The 13,461-nt window shown below is 40.4% G+C and overlaps 1 long non-coding RNA gene across 1 annotated transcript in view; it reads right to left on the bottom strand.

The window, feature by feature from the left end:
- Nucleotides 1-3,907: 3,907 nt before the first annotated feature.
- The window catches only part of LOC128778904 (uncharacterized), a 54,923-nt gene continuing 45,369 nt past the window's right edge, over nucleotides 3,908-13,461 (bottom strand). The window contains exons 3-4 of the long non-coding RNA XR_008424768.1: nucleotides 5,944-6,094; nucleotides 3,908-4,361 (exon numbers count right to left, since the gene is read on the bottom strand). This is a non-coding gene — a long non-coding RNA (uncharacterized LOC128778904). The remainder of the gene's footprint in view (nucleotides 4,362-5,943; nucleotides 6,095-13,461) is intronic.

Raw genomic sequence — 13,461 nt, forward strand, 5'->3', positions numbered from 1 at the left:
TTTTTTTTCCTTTGCTCATTTGTTTTGTTTCTTAAATTTCACATATGAATGAAATCATATAGTATTTGTCTTTCTCTAACTTATTTCACTTAGCATTATACTGTCTAACTCTATCCCTGTCATTGCAAATGGCAAGATTTCATTTTTTATGGCTGAATAATATTCCAGTGTGTATATGTATGTATGTATGTGTGTGTATATGTGTGTGTATAAACATATATATATATATATATATATATATATATATATATATATCTCACATCTTCTTTATCCTTTTATCTTTTGATGAATACTTGGGCTTCTTTCATAATTTGGCTATTATAAATAAATGCTGCTATAAACATTGGGGTGCATATATCCCTTTGAATTGTGTTTTTGTATTTTTGTATTGAATTTTGTTTTTGTTTTTTTATTTTAAGGTAAATACCCAGTAGTGTGATCACTGGATCATATGATATTTCCATTTTTAACTTTTTGAGGAACTTCCATACTGTTTTCCACAGTGGCTGCACCAGTTTGCATTCCCACCATCAGTGCACGAGTGTTCCTTTTTCTCAGCATCCTCGCCAACCTTGTTGTTTCTTTTATTTTTTATTTTAGCCATTCTGACATGTGTGAGGTGATATCTCCTTGTGGTTTGGATTTGCATTTGCATGTCCTTGATGATGACTGACACTGAACTTCTTTTCATGGGTCTGCTGACCATCTGGATGTCTTTGGAGAAATATCTGTTCGTGTCTTCTGCCCATTTTTCAATCAGATTGTTTGGGTTTTTTTGCTGTTGAGTTGTATGAGCACTTTATATATTTTAGATATTAACCCCTTAACTGATATTTGACTTGCAAGTATTTTGTCTAGGTTGTCTTTTCATTTTGTTTGTTTGTTTGTTTGCTGTGCTGAAGCATATTTGAGGTAGTCCCACTTGTTTTGTTGTCTTTGCTTTTGGAGTCAGATCCAAAAAGTCATTACCAAACAAATGTCAAGGAGCTTACTGCCCATGTTTTCTTCTAGGAGTTTTATGGCATCAGGTTTTACATTCAAGACTTTGATCCCTTTTTAGTAAATTTTTGTGTATAGTGTAAGATAGTAGTCCAGTTTCATTCTTTTGCATGCATCTGTCTACTTTTCCCAACAACATCTGTTTACTGTCATTTCCCCCCAGTGTATATTTTTGCCTCCTTTGTCATAGATTAATTTGCCATATATGCATAGGTTTACTTTCAACCCCATATCACTTCTTTTGGGGGAAGGATGTTACAAATGAGAGGCTGGTACTCAAGCCATGACTGTAAATACCAACCCATCTCCACAGATGAGATTTGGTCCACTCTCATTATTGCTGCTATTCCTTGGTAATTGGAAGGAAGCATTTTTAATAGCTGTCTTAATGCTGAATAAGCTTTCTTTCCTATTCCAACTGGGCTTGCTGCTTATTAAAAGTACTCAAAAGTATTTATTGTGATCCTGGTATGGTATAAAGGAATCTCATTACCTTTTTGCAATAAAAATCTTTGGGAAAAATGAGTTTTCCCCTGCAGTTCTAATAAAATAGAAGAAAAATAGCTGGTTTCTGCAATAATATTTGCTTGGGGAGCTGGCAATGAAACTGGCACTTAAGATACTGGCTACAGTAGGGACTGTGTGTCTTGTCATAAACTCCTTGTTCAGAGCTGGAAACAACTAGGGCTCTTCCCCCAGACTCTAGCTCAGAGCAAACATCAGAAACAGTAAGGTAATGATCCCAGAGGCTGGTGTGGTGACCCAGTGCTCACTATTCCCTCCATGCTGGTGGCCCTGTGCTGCCTGACATTCACAAAGGAGGATTTCACTCCGTGGACATGGTACCTGTTCAGAAAGTGGAGCTTACACGCCATCCTTGAAGTGGTCCACTGTGAGTCTATAGAAGAGGGACCCTATGTAGCTTTCAGAATGGAGAAGCATAGGCAGGGCAGATGTCACAGTTGTGAAATTTATTTTTGTTGCCCCGTTGTACATCAGTAAGAAGGGTGGGAGATCGAAGGACAAGTTTATTCCAACAACCAGGGCTTTTGAGCACATCAGGACTTGTGAACTTTATAGACACACTTGATTTTTCTGGCCCAGCACATTTCTAGGCGCAGAAAGAGCCCAAATTCTATTGTTCTATGCCCAAAAGCAATTACTCTCTTCAAATTCATACCCAAGCTTAAAAACAAACTTTCTAAGCTCCATATCTGTCATAAAATAACTAATGTTTAATTTAGTTGAAATTTTTTAATAAACATGAAACTCAAGGTTTGGTATTATTTAATGAAAACATTGAAAAATGATGTTGACCCAAGATCTTTTGATAACACAGCAAGGAAGCAATCATGACTTTTTTTCATACAGGCTAAGGGATAAGTTTAGGGAGTTCTTCCCACGGAGAGAGAAGCCCAATCACAACTGTAAGACGTGGAGCTCTGTCCATGTCACGGCATAAAGCTACGTTGTACATGCCCAGCACTGACACACTGATCAATTTACACAAAACAAGAAATGTCCAGGAGACTGTTTTATTCCTTGCAGACAAAGTGACTATAGCTCGCCAAATTTTTCACGTTAGCCAGTGGCACGTGCAGTGTTCCGAGCTTGGCTTCTCCATGGATTTGCTAATGATCATGATGTCACCTTGCTTTCCTTCTTTAATGCCCTTTGGCATCTTCTTCAATGATAAAGACTTTTCTGAAATTCAGCACCTGACAGATTGTTTTCCAGTTCCAAATTCAGTACACAACACATCCTGCTTTGAATCCCACTGTGCATCCAAATGTAAATCCAATTCAGTGTAAACCCAATTCACCATCTTTCCGCCACTAAAAACTGAACTAATCCAGATGCTCAGAGTATTGTGGCTAATTAAATGTTCTGATTCGCTTCAGATTGAGCAGAGAATTCCTTTTTGTTTCAATCTGTGTTGTTAAAAACATTGTTAAACTGTGTTAGTTCACTTCTTGCATAAATACCAAGACTTGTAAGAACCCTGCCCTGGAAAGAGCCCTTCTTTTCAGTATGCCAGAAAGAGAAAGTTCCCATTCAGGTTTCAACAAGGGTCATTCCTTTTCTGAAGTCCTACTTTTGAGTCAGAGTGCTGGGTGGTGCTAAAGTTTTGAGAACTGTCACCCAAGACTAAATCCAGATTTAAATATAAATCTTAAGTTTATTAATTCAATCTCCCCACCCTCATGCTAAAATTACACTGTGGTCACCTTTTTGTTCTTGACTTTTCGGGATGTATTTTTGCAGGGAACTTGCCTGAAATAATGTCTATAAGGAAAGATCAGGTTAGAAAAATTTGGCCTTTTGAGTTTTTTGCCTTTGTATCCTGTCCATAAACCTAGGCTTAGATTTATCAAGCCATGTGTAAATGAGGGAGTGGATTTTGCTGATGCTCATATGGAGACAGATTATCCAATATTAAGTGAAGAATAAGTAACTTGGGAAAGATAATCAGTCTGGAAGGTAGGAGAGTTTATTTCCTATTCCAGCTACTTATTAGTTTTGAGTTTCAGGACAAGTTATTTAACCTTGATCTCCAAGGTTCCTGATTTATAAAAAGGAAGAGGTTTATGATTATTTTTAAAGTCTTTTCTTGCTCTCCTCTTTTACAAACTTATGAACTTCCTCAGCAACATTCAATCAAATGGAAAAATTTTTACTGCTGATTAAGACAAATTTCCAGGATTGGTTCCATCATTTCAAACCAGCATCTTAACTGACATACAGAACACATTGTGATTTTTATTCTTCTCTTATAATCTTACATCAGCCAGTGGCATCCTGTCAACAAACCTTTATGGGGAGCAATTCCACAAATCCTGGTGATCAGAGAGATAATTTTTCTATAAAGTAAAAGTGGGATCATTTCATCATTCATGTATGAAACACCCTATAAATTTGACAAAAGTATAATTGCATTTGAGAGGACACTGCTTGGCAGATTTCACTGAGTGTTGAACTAAGAATCTGAAATCATTTATACACCCCCAATTTGCCATCAGAATGTGGAAGAATCCATAGACTACTGGAATCTCCATTTTTAAGCTATTGATAAGTGAAGATTATTAGAAATTATTCTGGAACAAAGATATGAAGTTGTTATATTTTAGTCAATCCCACAAGTTTAGAAGAAGCATAAATCAGAAGAAAATAAGAAATAAGATTATTGTAGGGGTGCTTGGGGGGGCTCAGTTGGTTGAGCATCCAACTTTTGATTCCAGCTCGGGTCATGATCTCAGGGTTGTGGCATCGAGCCCTGCATCTGGCTCAGTGCTGAGGTGGGAGCCTGCTTGGGCTTCTCTCTCTCTTCCCCTCTGCCCCTCTTCCCTGATCATGCTGTTGTTCTGTAAAATAAAACAAAAGAAAGAAAGAAAGAAAGAAAGAAAGAAAGAAAGAAAGAAAGAACATTATTGTACACTTGGTACATATAATGATTCAGTTCCATAATCGTTTCATTGCTTGGAAGCATAATTTGTAGTTATTTTCATCTCCTATATTCTTGGATCTGAATCTAAGTTGGTGATTTTTTATTGGTTAACTATAATAATAAAGATACCAAGAGAATATGTTAGAAAAGTTAGAAAGCCTACATCTTTGCAATCATCATGATTTTCTGGTTAGTATCTTGGGTCTTTTTGGTTTCGATCCCACAGTTTAATAATGCTTTTGGGTGCGGTTATGATCACAGTGGTATACAGTGATTTGTTGGCCAGAATTCAACATCATACTCTTCTGAAGGTTATTAACACTTTTTTCAAATAAGATTCCTAAAAATAAAATCTCACTCCTATCCTCAGTCACTCTCTCTTTCTGTCTTTCTATCTCTCTCTCACTCAATCACTCTTGCATCTACCCTTTCACATCTGAATAAAGATAACATTTACTTCATTGAAAATATTACTGGACCATGGTTTGAAGTCACTCTACCAAAGAGAAGCAAGGACAAAAAAAGCATGAAATGTCTTTCAGCTGACTTTCATTTATATTCCACTTTCTTCTTTGTAGCACTACACATCCTCTCATTGTGTTTTGCAATTCCCTTAATATATTTTAGAAAGAAGAAGCTCAGACCTCCTTTTTTCCATTAATAGGTATTTCTTCATTTAGATATCTGTCTGTTTCTTTCTTCACCCTCAAACATGATCTTTTATATAAAAGTGGGTCACAGAAAATTGTTAATGTCAAGCCATTCAAGATCTATCAATCTACCTTCCGGGGCTTAAGAAGCAATAGCTGACATTACCAGGAAGCAATTTCAGGTGAGCTCCACTAGCGTTTCTAGTATTCTTCCCTAAGGAAATGTCTTGATCAGAAGAAAATGGGTAATTTCAAATATTGCACTCGGTTTCAAAGGCTTGACAATCCCACAGCCTTGTGCTCAGAAGAGTAAACAGAAATAAACCTGCATTATATTACATGTTATCGGATTAACAATTTTTCAAACTATTTTTTAAAAATTCTTCAGTCCCAGAGCAACATGAAGAACACTGAACTTGGAGCCAGAAAGTCTAGGTGTGAGACTAGATCTGCCACCGACAAACTGTAACAGATTTGCACGCTCATCATTGGCTGCACTGTTTTCTCTGCAAAATATGGATTTAAACTAGAAGACCTTTGAGGTCCCCTATAACTCTATGACATTTCTACCACTTGCTGCAGTCCATGCCATCTGTATATATTTGCCAAATCTGAACTTGTGCCAGGCCCCGTCCTAGAGCCCGAAGAAAGAATAGATGACAAGGTACAGCCCTGACCGCTCAAGATCCCGCTGGGCTGACCAGCAAGTGAATCCAAATGAGCACACATTCAAGCATGGTGGCACCTGCCGATATTTTCATCACTTCCATCAGGTTCTTGCTACTCATACATGCATCTCTATCCGCATGCACAGATGCCTACTCACTCTTCTCACACACACCTACCTACCTTACCACAAAAAGATAGCTATTCATCCAATTTGGTGAATCGATATCCACTATATTCACATGGCCAAATGTATCGTTTTGAATGGCTGAATTCTTCAGGGCGACCTGGTTCTCCAAAATGTGAATGGGAAGCTGAAAACCCTCCATCATGACTACAGAAAAGAAAGCGTTTTCAAAATGAATTATGTTAAGCCACATGTTAACAAGGAAAGACATTTCAGTTGTGAGCCTCTCTAGAAGAGTGTAATCATCTTGCACTAAAGTATGGCCTCCGTTAGTTTCTCATATTGCCTGAAACATAACTATCATATTCTTTTGCTTTGGTTTAAAGTATCAGCTGCTGTTAGAAGTTAAAACTTCATGATATAGATATTAGATGCTGTATCTTTTCCAATCATGAACTGCTTGGAGTAAATTAATTATCAGCTTCTATTTTATAGTGAGTGTAGAGTGAAGAGTGCATAGTAGAAGCTGAAATTGTCCAAACCCCTCTGCTGTAGGTGGGGGCTAAGGAGCAGACTGTGCAGAGGTTCTCAGAGAGGTTGGACTTAGAATTGGCTGAGGCTAGGGCTGTGGACAATGCAGCTGGGAGAGAGAGCCACAGGTGATATCTAGAAGCAGAGTCACAGCAAGACTCCAGAATAGAGTCCTAGTGAAACGTTAATCCAGAAGGACTGGGCAGGGGAACAGAAATGATGTGACCAAGAGAAGGGTCAGTAACACAGATCCCTAATATAGAGTAAACATGAGCAGAATGGAGTTGAAATATGGCATTCAAGATATTTCTGAAGATACTGGCATGTAAAACCACAGGAAATTTTTACAGAAAGCTATAAAGATGGCCAAATCCAGAAAGAAAGACAACAAGGAGAGACAAAATCAGGGAGGGAGGACAACTTGGCCCCAAACTTATGAAAACATTTTGAAGGTGTGTTAGAAAAAAATTTAATGGCCTTGAGCACCTTTAAAGGAGTTGAATAATGCCAGCAAAGTCTTGCTTTTAGCTATCAGTCAGTTTAGTGCCCAAATCGTATTACCTTCCAACAGAAAGTGCAAAGGGAACATTTGCTTTGGTCTTATTTCTTAGTAATGCTAGATCTCATGTTCCACACATGTCCCTAGAGGACATAGCTGCCAGGATAGTGACATAGACTTTAGAGATTAACAGAACAACTGAATCAGTAAAATGACATTTTCTTATCACTAGTTTACCCCCAATATCTAAGCAGCAACTGGTCCAACCTTTCCCAGTGCTGGACCCTGGTTCTGTTCTCCCAGATTGTCCCTGTCGACCCTGACACCACACTCATCAGATGTCATTACATCTGATCTAGTGAGTCCCTTGTGCCTACTAGAATTGGGAACATCGTAGGTTCTTTAATATATATTCATTGAATAAATTAATGAAAGGATCTATTGATCAACTCAGCTCATTTTATAGGTCGACCACCCAAATTTGAAAATATTCCTTTTCTTGGATATATAACTAATAACCACCCAAATCTCTCCAAAAAGCAGGCCTTGTCCTAAAGCTGCTTTACTTCTATTAAGTAGAAGTCCAAGGCAAAAGCATTTACTTATTTTAAAAAAGCTCTTTGGGGCTAGAAACACATGTCCAATTTGGGGGCCTTTCAGTGTGAACCAGACACTTTCTTTGCTAGACAATAATTTATTTTTTTCCCCCTACACTTCATAAGCACACTGCTTCTCAAATCACCTCCTGTTCACATCCCTTTCTATGTTAGAATGCAGATTTATAAAGGTGGAAAAGATAAGGAAACACAGGTCTAGGACGATTATGACAAAGAGGTTTTGCCCTGGATTTTAACTGCTCAGATAGAAATACACACTTTGGATTAAGCTCTGCTTGGAAATTTCAGCTCATTAGTGCCCCTTCAAGCCAAAGAGACCCCAAAGGACATGTTGAAAAACAGGGCTGGTAGAAATGGGTTATAGAGGAGATAGAATGCAACCCCTTTATATTTTCTGACAGGACAGGTCCTGTTGGATACAGCATCTTTTCTGACCCTCAACAGGGAATCCAAAGTTATCAAGGTCCCATGTGACAGTGGAGTCATGTAGAGGACAGATGATGAATGGGGTCCTGGCTCTGGGACATCCACAGGGGTCCTTTCCCAGGTCCCAAGTGCATAACGATGTGAAGGGTGGACACACTTTGCATACAGTAGAATCTTCACACTAGCCCCTTGATTTGTGAGGTAAGAGCCATCATTAAGAAAAGCCAAGAAGAAGCCCTTAAAACTGTTCCTCCCTCTCTCCCACCAAGATTGCCAGTAAAAAAGAACACTATCTCTTATGTGGATGGAATAGCAGAGATTCATGCCACTCTCAAAGACTTCAAGCTTGCAGTAGTAGGGAACCTCATCATACCCCCCTCTTAATCCCAGTCTGACCACTGAAGTAGACAGATGGGTCATAGTGCTTGATAGAGACAACTGCAAACCAAATCAAGAAACGGCCTAATTGTAGTTGCTGGGCAATTTTATCCTTAGTAGAGTATATCAACAAAGCATCTTACACAGGATGTGTCTGTGGATCTGATAATTTCATCCTTGTCAATAAGCCACCAGGAAAGAAGACCAGAAGCAGTTCACATTCAACTGGGAAGGACAACAATAAAAATGCAATCTTATCCCAGGGCTGTTAACACTCCTGTTCTCTTTATAGTATTCCCTAAAGAGAACTTTATTGTTTAGACATTCTACAGAGTAGCACACTGGCCTAATTAACAATTGGATCTGATAGGCAGGAAGTGGCAGGTCCTCTGGATGTCCTGATGAGACACATGCAGTCCAGAGAGGGTAGAAAAACCCAACAAAGATTCAGAGACGTAGCACACTGGTGAAGTTTTGGGGGTCTAGTGGTCTAGGGCATGACAGGATATCTCCCTTCCAAGTTAAAAAATAAGTACTACTGGGGCACCTGGGTGGCTCAGTCAGTTGAGCATCTGACTCTTGACTTCAGCTCAGGTCATGATCCCAGGGTCATGGGATAGAGCCCCACATCTGGGTCTATGCTGAGCATGGAGCCTGCTTAAGACTCTTCTTCTCTCTCTCTCTACCTCTGTCCCTCTCACTTGCTTGTGCTCTCTCTCTCCCTCTTTCTCAAATTAAAAAAGTAAAAATAAAAGAATAAGTACTACATCTTGCAACTTCTACCACTAAGTAAGAAATACTGCTCTGAGTAGCCTCCTCAGAGTGCAATGTAGCATACACCAAACTTAAGAATACTGCTCAACTCATTGATCAGTAAACTCAGAAGTCTTACAGCTTTGAATGGAGCCCAGAACAAAAGAAAGCTCTACAGTGGGCCAGCAGATCCCATGGTGCTAGTGTTATTTGTAGTAGACAGATGCTGAACTGGGTATCTGGCCAACTCCAATAGGAAAGTTTCAGTGCAAGCTCCTAGAATTCTGGAGTAAGACCATTTGAAAGCATCTTCTGGCAGACTGGGTCCTTCTGGAGACTGAGCTCTGACCATAGATCAAGTGACCACGTAACTGGAGCTTCCCATCATGAGCTGGGTGCTATCAGACCAACCAAGTCATAAAGCCACTTGAGTAAAGCCACAATCTGTTGTACAATGGAGGCAGTACATTGTGGATGGGGCACAAGCAGGACCACTGCGCACAAGTAAGCTTCATGAACAGGTGGCCAGGCTCTAGCATTACCCACCCTGTTGCACCCATGTGTCTCCCTCAACTCACATCTATGGCCTCCTACTGCAGTTCTCTACAACCAGTTGTCAGACATGGAAAAATCCTGGGGCTGGCTTACAGAAGGGTCAGCTTGATATGCTGGTGTGAACTGGAACAAATATTGCTGCTGTACTATGGTTTCATTCAAGCATGAGCCTGAACCCCTGCGATGAGAGCAAGCCCTCCCAGTGGGTGGGGCTTCAGAAGGCATCTGGTTGTCCATTTTGTTGAGAGAAAGAAGGGATATGCACACATTCCCGCCTTTGGGGTAGTGTTTAGCTGGTTTGTCATAGGGTTGTAGTGAACAACCTGGAGAAGAGGCATATGGAGAAGCATGTGGGAGTGGGCTCAACGTGAGCAATTCTTTGTGCTCCACATTATTGCTCACCAGACAGTATCCACGGCATAAGGGGTGCTAAACAACCAGGTAGACAGAATGACTCATCCAGTAAGTGTTAGCAATCCCAGTGCTTGCAAAATGGGCCAGGGCAGAGTACAGCCATAGTCTAACAGATGGAGGCCATGCCTGGGCCCCAAACCAAAAGCTCCCTCTCATCAAAGCTTATCTAGCCACTGCCACTGCTGCATATCCAACCTGTAACAGCACTAGTCAACATTAATAGGGTACTACGATGTCCAATTATGTACAGAGTGGGATCTCATGGAATATCACCCTGGACCAAGAGACCGGCTTATTACCAAAGGACATGCAACCATGAACATGGTCTATGGTATTCCATGATCATACACCATACTGTGCTGCACCACACAGATGCCACCAGCCTGGATGATGATGAAGCAGTCATTTGAAGGTGCAGCTGAGGCACTAACATGGAGATGACATTCTGCAATGTTGATGCACTGTCCTTCAGAATGAAGTACGTATCCTAAACCAGTGGTCTCTATATGGTTCTGTGTTCTACATATGTAGAATACAACAGTCTAACAACCAAGGGGTGGAAAGACTCTTATCATCACTGCTAAAGTCCCACTGGAGGCAAACAGGTTCTGAAGGTCTAGAGTACCTTGTTTCCAGAAGAGGAACTCCTCTACCTGGGGACTATAAGGGTCCTCTATACTTAAAGTCATAGCTTGTCAGGTGATTTTAGGTTACACTGGTAGACCAGCAGGCAAAGAAATTGTATCAGCAAGGGTAATCTACCATTGGTAGGGTTATTGCTACATAATGGGGGCAAAGAGGAATATATTTATGACACAGATATTCACTAGGAAATATCTTGGTATCTTCATGTCCAGTTTAAACTGTGAAGAGACAATTAAAGTAACCATGGATTGACAAAGGTATGATAAATAAGGACTCTGATCCCTCATGGATGAAAATCTGGATCAGCTAACCAGACAAGCTGTCTAGACCAGCACAAGTATTAGCCATGCTGAGGAGAATCTGGAATGGTGGTGGATCAGTCATAGCACTTTGAAGGATCCGCCGCACCAGGAGATGAAATGAAATAGCTCGTCCACCACTGTGTCTTCATGTGCCCCCTCCTGCTCTGGTTTTCAAAATCCATACCTTCAGCAGACTTTGGAGGACTGCCCTCATTGCTCTCTTCAATCACAGAGAACTGTCTTCCCCAGCCCCATACCTTGTAGCTTACAGGAGGTTACTCAGGACTACAGGTGAACTCTATGCCTATGGAATGGAACAGGGAGACACTGGGACAGCATCTTCTGTTCACAGATGGAAACTGCCAGAACGGATGGCCCCCTTAACACTGGTCATCCACCTAAACATGTTAACTGTCCAAGGAAGGGAAGTGCAAGTTATATCCTTTGAAAATTATGTGCCCAAAACACAGAAGATTTCACCACAGAAATTACACATATCAATACAACTCCAATTTCTGCCAAGAGGGATAATTAGCCCAAAAGTATCCCTTTTTTGGATGCTTTCTCAGATAAAGTGAATGCAGAGCATACAGACGACAGGTCTTTTGTTAAACTGCTTTAAAAAAAAAGAAGACAAGACATGGGTACCCATTATGTCAGATGGACATGGTGGCTCTTTGTCACAGTGGCAGTTCCGACAAAGGCTGTGTGTTTTGAAATTTCCTTCTTGGTGCCAAGAACCTGTGTGCTGTCTATAAATGTCCATCTCACTCTGTGGAAGGCCCAGCAGTTATCTACAATTTGGTCACTTCCCTTCCATCAAAACCTTTCCATTTTCTTATCTCTAAAATAAACCACTATGGCTATTTTCTATTTTGGAGGAAGGAAGAGAAAAGACGGCTTATCTTTATTTATTTAAAGACATATATACTGTGTGCTTCCAGAAGGACCTGGGGCTAGCTCACAGTTTTGGCATGTAGCGCAAAGGCACAATGGGACATTTAAGCATAGAGCAAAAAGGAGCCCACAGAAAGGGAAAGGAAAGAGCTGGTGCTAGTAGATACCACAGCTGAACAAATTTTTCCATTTGGAAAATTATTATGGACCTCACTTTTCTATGACTGAAAGTGAAAAGAGAAACATGTTGTGGTTATCTGGCTTTGGCTTCATAACATTACACGGCTCATAAATTTATCTTCAGGAATGCAATTACTCCTGAAACAATAGAATGGATTAGAAACAATGATTCCCTCTATCAAAGTTACCAAAATACAGAAGGCCCAAGATTTTTAGAATCATTTCTTCAGAGCTAAGGAGATGACAGCAGTTGGAGCTATGCTCTGTTTACTGACCTGAAAGAGCCTGGTCACCCTGGGACAGAGGAAGAAAAACCCAGATCTCCACAATATGTGCTGCCAGGTCACTGGGAAAGACACTGTCTCTAGGTACAAAAGAGCCAGAGGACCGTCTCACCAAAGACCAAGCAGAGAAGAGAGAGACTGGCAGAACTACAATAGAAAAAGAAACACCAAAATCAAGCTTTTAACCTTCCTATATTTTTTCAACGCTGTTAACACAGTTTCTGGCAACCAAGCATGTCTTTGAAATTCACCCCATCATTGATTTATTACCAAAATTAATAAATGCTTCTTGGAATAGCTGTCATCATGTGGTCCCCTTCTGTGGGAGCAGCCCTTTCTCAGCTACAGGACTCCAACAGCTTCTTCTGTGATCCCCAATTTGAAACAGACACAAGCTGGTGGGTCACATTTCCTTTCTTATGAATGAAAAGCTTGGACTGGAACGTTGTAATGGTGGAAGTTGAGCTGATAACAGTACTCTGCCAGAAAAGAGACCTCGGAACTCTTGCTCCTAGATACCTTAGAACTCCCACAGGATCGTTTCTTCCCTGGATCCAGATGAATCATCTTTTTCTTGGATTCTGTGGGCTGTGCCATTGTCTTTCAAATTTTCATCTCCTTTTTTTCCCCTTTAGTTGCCCAGAATTGATTTCTATTTCTTAACTTATAGCACAAATGAATCCTTGCATAAGTCTTGCAAATGACACTAAGCGACATTGGTGGAAAATAGTCAATGATTATTATGAATAAGAAATACAATCATACCCAATAAAATTAGAAAGAACAGAACAAAAACAGGGGGCAGGTGGTGTATGGAATTAGCCAGTGCCTTGGTTCCAAATGGAAACAGGTGCTGTCACAGGTGGAGTTTTCTAGAAGCAAATGCTGAGAAAGTTTGGATGCAAGATGTATACAAAGGATGAACACCTGTGAATAGAAAGGATAGGATCTGTGCAAAGAGCAAAGTCAAATTGTGATGTCCATCCAGAAAATCCTCTTGGCCAGGAGCCCTGTAGTACCAATGCTGAGGCAGACCCTGCAATGAGCAGATAACTGGAGGTTGCCTTCTGGTCACTCCCACAGTCGGGTGGCA

This window comes from Panthera pardus, unplaced genomic scaffold (genome assembly GCF_024362965.1).
Source record: "Panthera pardus isolate Hobbes unplaced genomic scaffold, ASM2436296v1 HiC_scaffold_21, whole genome shotgun sequence".
Classification (NCBI taxonomy): Eukaryota; Metazoa; Chordata; class Mammalia; order Carnivora; family Felidae; genus Panthera; species Panthera pardus.